Below are 6,730 nucleotides of genomic sequence, written 5' to 3'. Positions count from 1 at the left end.
CTAGAGGCAAGTCCAATCTTTGTTGTCAGAATATCCAGCAACCTAGCAAACCAGCTGACCAGCCGACCAGTGAACACAGTAGCAAGAACCAGCAGCATCTGCCACAGGCCCTCTCAAGGTACCTCCCATTTCTGCGCTCTCCAGAGTCCTACAGAATTAAACTATTTGCAGCTGGCAAAAATCACACCCCTCTTAGAACATAAGACAATCCTAGTTAATGGTGTAGATAATCTGAAGCAGCCCCATATCCCACACCTAGGATTAAAACAAAAACATTCACATAACGTAACTGGGATTTTAATGAAACCAAAATCCTCACTACAATTCCTCAGACTTAACCTCACCTACTTTTGTTTTTAAAACAAACCATCATTCTTTAAAATGGGAAATATATGTAATTCTAGTCTGAGTCTCTTTTGAGAGCAGCCTGAATTCAGATAGGCTGGCGTGATGGGAAGGTGTGGGCCATGGGACGAAATGGATCGAATGAAATGAGTTTGCCAGCATCCTATGGTCCTTCCTCATGCAGGCTATACGCAGCGAACTCCTAGTGGTAGCACAGGATCTCAGCATCTGTCACTTGACTAGTGCTCTGATCTTTTGTTCCTATTTGTGTCCTGGTCTACTGCACAGCAACAGATAGCAAACAAGTTTTCCGTAGTCTTGGTAGGTCAAGTAAATGTGTGAGCTTTGATGATTCAGGGGGGACATGGAGAGGCCACTTTCAAGAACTGGTTTTTATAGTAAACAAACATGAGCATTTCCCAAATTTATTTTATTGTAAAGCATTGCTGGCACCTTATTCTCCCTGTAAACTAAATACAGATGTTTAAGACAGGCCTGTAGGTGAGTAGGAACCTATGTTAGGGGTGACTTGGGCATATATTGTCTGAGCTGGGGACCAGGTCATCGTATGAGGTGTGGAATGGAGACAGGCTTTAAAGGGGGCAGTTTGCTCAGTGAGGGTAGCCCTTTTGCCTAGAGCATTGGGGAAAGGAAAATCCTGAAGCTGGACCTGGAGAGATGGCTGAAGTTAAAGGTAAGAATGTGGACAGACATTGAAGAGAGCAGACATGGAGTGTGTCTCCAAGACTAACTTCTGCCCACAAGTATCACCTCTTGCCTTGGTGTGTATGGCTCCTACCCAGGATGCTTTGCCCAGCCTTGGAACAGTACCTGCTATTCACGTAACAGGGCATGATACAGATGAGTGTTCATCACTAGCCCTTATATTCTTCTCAGAGCTGGCATTTGAGCAAACGACTTTACCTGAATCATGAAAAGCATTGCATTCATTTTGCTTCCCATTTTCCAGCCTAGTTCAGAGCCTCACAAGTTTCTTACCTGGACCATTCTACAAGCTGACTGTAGAAAGGCAAAGGCTACTCTGGGCATGTGTCCACTAGAGGATGGGTCTCTAATCTGCAGTCTGCTCTCCACTGTGCCCATTGATGCTCACCAAGGGTTACACCTAAATGCACCTTGCGTTGGATGGGACACAGTTGCTCCAGTAGGTGGGACAATTCCCACTGTGGCAGTAACACCCTGTCCTTTTAAGGCTTGGGATGAAGTGCAGCAAATGGAAAGAATTTTCCCTTTGGAGTACATAAATGAATATTCATTTTAGAAGATGTTTTCAACCTCTGTATTTGCTCTGAAGTTATGTAAATACCACATTCCTCATCATGCTCTGTATTCATTTCCTCATAAGTCTGTGGACTCAGGCGTCCTATTTTATTCCATGAGTTAAGATCCATTATTGTCATGATTGTTCCAGTGGGAGTCCCCAGCTGAGCTGAGCTGTGTCCTGTCTCTTCCCAGGGAGACAAGCAGTGCTCTGCACATTTATGTCTGAATTGACTTGCATATGCGGCAAACCATCAGTTCATGCCAGTTCCACCTCTAACCTCTTACCTCAAGGATTCTTACGATCATTTTCCTTTCCATTTCAGTAAATCTGGCACCTGTTCCCTTTGGTCTCTTTGCTTATTTGGTGGATCCGCTGAGGGGAGCTAAGCTCCTGGCTGCTTCCTCTGCCACACCACAATGAGGCTGCCCTGCCTCTCCACACTGAGCAGCTTTCATCCTTCACCATCATGGTCTTTAAACCATGGGGTCTCTGATATCCCAGAAAAAGGGAGGAAAAGAAAGGAAAGAAAATCTTAGCAGCTTTCAGTGTTTCATTTTTTCACAACCTGTGAAGTTCATCATGTCCATCCCACAGACTAAAGTTCCTGCAGGAGATGTGAAATTTGCATTAGGATCAGAGAGTGGGATACAGTGCAGCAGAGAGCAGGCACATGTGTAGCAGTACTAGGCATGTTCTCAGAACTCACACGCAGCTGAGCATTTGTCCTGACACTTAGCTGTGAGACACTACAGAGGGTTAAGTAAAGGGAGATTGCCCTGGTCATTTCTTTTTCCCCTAGCAGATGAACTCTAGGGTGCAGTTGACATTTCGAAGGCCTGGAGGCTGAGGAGTGAGGCTGTTGCCACCTCTGAGAGCTGTAGGGACATTCTGACATCTTTATCCTGTATTTCTTCTTTTTATCTTGTTTCAGCATCATCTTTTACATAACAGCTTGTTCCCACCTTCTATATGCGGTTCTTAATGTTTTCTTGCCCTCTTGTACTGCCTATACCTCCCCAACCCTGAGGAAAGATGGAATCAACTCTCCAGGCAGCCTTAGGCCATAGGGCACAGCAGAGCTTGTCAGAACAGAACAGGGAGGGTTCACGGGAAGGCTGAGCAAGCAGGCAATGTTCCCTTTTCAAGAGCTGGCAAGAGAGAGCTGTCCTTGAGCTGCTGGGGAGCTGCTGCAGCAGCAGCAGTGGCATCATACTTAGAGTCTCTCAACGCAGTACAACAAAGCTGCACTATTCATCTGGGGCCTCCTCACACATGGGTAAAGTTTGCATCTTCTATGTAGCATGCTCTTCTCCAGCATGGCTCCATGGTGACCTGCCCTCTTGGAGTTCTGATGGCATTTGCCTTAAAGCTGCCTCCTCTTTGATTTGCTGCAGAATTCTAAGAGCAGATGGAGGAAGCATAATTTGAGAGTGATGGACAGTTACTACATGGTCAGTATCTGTCAATTTGGTTGTGTGTGTGCTGTGCCTTACTGGTTTCACCCCAAGTAAGATGCCACATAAAACGACAACAAATAAACAAACAAAAACCCATGATCCCCGTGTAGGTCTCTGTAGAAGCTTTGCCACTCACCAGAACCCTGACAAGACTTTGCCAAACTATTACAAAGCCATCACCAATCTGACCTCAGTCCCCCAGCCTAACAGCACTTATGTTCTGTACCCATTCCATGTCTTCTGTAAGCTGTTTGGTGGATCAAGAACAGACACCAAACCTAGTCTCCAGCCACAGCCCCTGTCCCTATCCTCTCTCTGTTTCTGAGACATGGTTTTATTCTTTTTCTAATTTTAATTTTTATTAATTACATTTTATTCACTTTGTATCCCCCCATAAACCCTTCTCTCCTCCCCTCCTAATTCCACTTCCCCCCTCCTTCTCCATGCATGCCCCTCCCCAAATCCGCTGATAGGGGAATTCTTCCTCCCCTTCCTTCTGATCCTAGTGTATCAGATCTTATCAGGAGTGGCTGCATTATCATCTTCTGTGGCCTGCTAAGGCTGCTCCCCCCTCAGGGGGAGGTGTTCAAAGAGCAGGCCAATCAGTTCATGTCAGAGGCAGTCCCTATTCCCATTACTATGGAACCCACTTGGACACTGAACTGCCATGGGCTACATCTGTGCAGGGATTCTAGGTTATCTCCATGAATGGTACTTGGTTGGAGTATGAGTCTCTGGAAAAAAGCTTTATCCTTTTTAAGATGCATGTGCTTTTTATGGGGCCTCATTAATCCATGAACAGAAATGGAAGCTCAGGAAATCACCCTCAAAATGCATTTGTATGTTTGTGTGTCAAGAGAACATATGGAAACAAATAATGCCAACAATAATGGGAGTTCATGAGGGCTGCTTTAAGATTATTAACACTAAGTTATCATTTATGAGTCTTGGAAAGCAGAGAATAGGCTGGGGACAGCACGAAGGTCATAGAACAGAGGGGCATTCAGAAAGTGAGTACATAAAGTCTCATAATTTTAGAACATTTATATTGTATGTATATATGTGTATGCCATGGCTTGCATGTGGAGGTCAGAGGAAAAATTGTGGGAGCCAGCTCTTTCATCATATAGGTACTGGGGATTGAATTCAGGCTGTCAGGCTTGGCAAGAATTTTTACTCCCTGTGTCACCTTGTTGGTCTATGAGTAACATTTTAGCTTAAAAAAGATGTCCTTGATTCTGGTTTAAAGGATGCTTGATGCTGAGGGTGATCGTGAGACACTGTGAAAAGTTCCCAAAAGATGTAGAAGGATTAATTTAGACATTCTCAGAAAACCATGATGCTTTCATCATCTTGGCAGTACTGGAGCATAGCATCAGGCCAACTCCCACCTGTGTGACACAGGGTTGAGTGACAGGACCTACAGTGTCCCACAAACGCACCACCTGAGGACCTAAAACGCTGGCACTCATAGTCATCAAAGACAGATCTGCACAGTGACTTTGAGTTCTTTGTCTCACACTAAAGTTTAGACACTCAGATAATTGTGGTAGTGTGCAAGGTGAGAGCAAGTTTTATTAAGACTTATTACCAAAAAGTGGGGAACTGAGCAAAAGTGAGAGAGGTTTCCAAGAGAGGAAAGAAGCCCTTGAGTTTCCTTTGTCTAGGGATCTTATAGGACAATGGTGAAACTGGACAAAGGCTGAGGTGATCCCTGTTGAGATTGGTAAATTTTGTGAGCCGTCATGGAGGGCTCACACAGTACTAGCTCTGGCAGGGTGATGATCATGTGACTTTCATGTGCCTCCCACTCAGGTGTAGTTTTTTCCTCTGCCCATCTCTGACTCCAGTTTTGACCTTGGCTATCTTTTAGCTGTTAGTTACTTGTCTAATGTTACTATCCTCTGACCTTGCCAGAGCTGTTAGTTATACTAAGCTCTCTTTGTTCTCACATTTGCATGACCAGCTTGTAGCTTTACCATGGCAGAGTTAACTATAAAAAGCCTCTAAGATACAGTTATAGTCTTTCTTGGTTACCTCATATTTAGCACTATGTTTATAGGATGGTCTCCTAGGTGTAAGCTTATTAACAGTCAACTTAAAATTCAGTCTCAAAGTTGACTGAATTAGAAGCAAGGATGTGTAATAGGACAAATATCCCTCTGTATGTTCTGAGAGGGCTTTGAAGGGGCCACAAAGCCTGCTCCCAGTGACCCAGAACACTGTCCTTCCTCTTGTCTGTTCAGTTTGGTTATCCCACGCCTCTTATTCATCTTCCTCAGTGCTCCAAACTCTGCTGTGTTAACCCTTAAGCCTCCCTTCAGCTGTAGCTTCTGTTCTCACTGCAACAAATATGAGCAACTTACACTTTTCACCAGGGACCCTTTTCCTTCCTACCTCTGGATAGCTATTTGATGCCTCATATGCAAGGTCTAAGAGGCCAAGCAGTGTGTCTATAGGAGCCCACTCCATGTGTGTGTCAATGTCAGGAAAGGCAGCCTCTACCCTGTGTGTGGCTTGGGACACAGACTGTTCAAAAGGAGCGTGTGTCTCACTTCTGCCCATGCATATACCCATGGACTCCGTGACTTCACCAGAGCAAGAACTGTAAGCCTTATGATGGCCTCTGTTTTCACAATTGGGCACTTTCAGCAAGATTTTATCTCCTTTCTGGTTGGAGATCCTAAGACACTGTTGTTCTGTCCCCTTCCTTCTTATCTCATGGTTCCTCTTACTCTGCCACTTTGTAGGGCATCCATAGAACTCCCTGCCTCAAGGTCCCTATACCAACAGTTGCCCTTCATCTCCACCTCTGTTTCTTATAAACTCAGCTTTCTGTGAGTTTATGCCGCCCTCCTCAGTTTTGTACCAACATTCCCATCATTTTCTATTAATTTCTTTTGCATAAATCCTGTTACTTTATTATTAATGTTTTATAGAGTACTCACTATGCTCGAAGTGAAGAGGCACCTGGCAGGGCTTGAGCTGACCTTGGAGGATGCACGAGGTGGGAGTGAAAGGCTGGGTGATATGACTACTTAGTAGGCAGGAAACAAGTGAGACCCATGTGAGGGGAACACAGAGGGTGGAGTGGAGTGTGTGAGCAATAGTAGTGAGCCTGGTATAGGAGAGTAAGGGGTTCAAGGACTTGTCCAGCTGCTAGGAGCTTATCAGGAAGTAGGAGTATTAAAGCCTTGTTTTCCAAGGAGAATTGAAGCCAGACAGGCTGAGTCCTGAATGATGGCTGAGTGGTAGACATTTGGTGGAGAGTGTTGGGCTTCAGACCATCCCTCAGGCCCTACCTGTACAGGACATGGTTGGCACACCCAGCTCTCGACCCTGAACTTTCTAGCCCAGGGGCAGGGGCTTCTCTCCCTGGGCTAGAAAGAAAGAGAAGAGGCTCTTCAGTAGATAATCCAGACATTTTGGTTCCTTTCTTTTTCCCTTTTGCGTCTCTCTCTCTCTCTCTCTCTCTCTCTCTCTCTCTCTCTCTCTGTGTGTGTGTGTGTGTGTGTGTTTCTCTCACTCTCTGCATGCACTTTCTCTTTCCCTGCTTTTTTGTCTCCCCCTGCATGGCAGGTTCCCTGACCACATATTGGTACTGGTGAACCCACTGATAAACCTGCATTTAAATACTTTAATG

The sequence above is a fragment of the Meriones unguiculatus genome, chromosome 20 (genome assembly GCF_030254825.1).
Source record: "Meriones unguiculatus strain TT.TT164.6M chromosome 20, Bangor_MerUng_6.1, whole genome shotgun sequence".
Lineage (NCBI taxonomy): Eukaryota > Metazoa > Chordata > Mammalia > Rodentia > Muridae > Meriones > Meriones unguiculatus.
Note: the sequence above shows the minus strand (reverse complement) of the source record.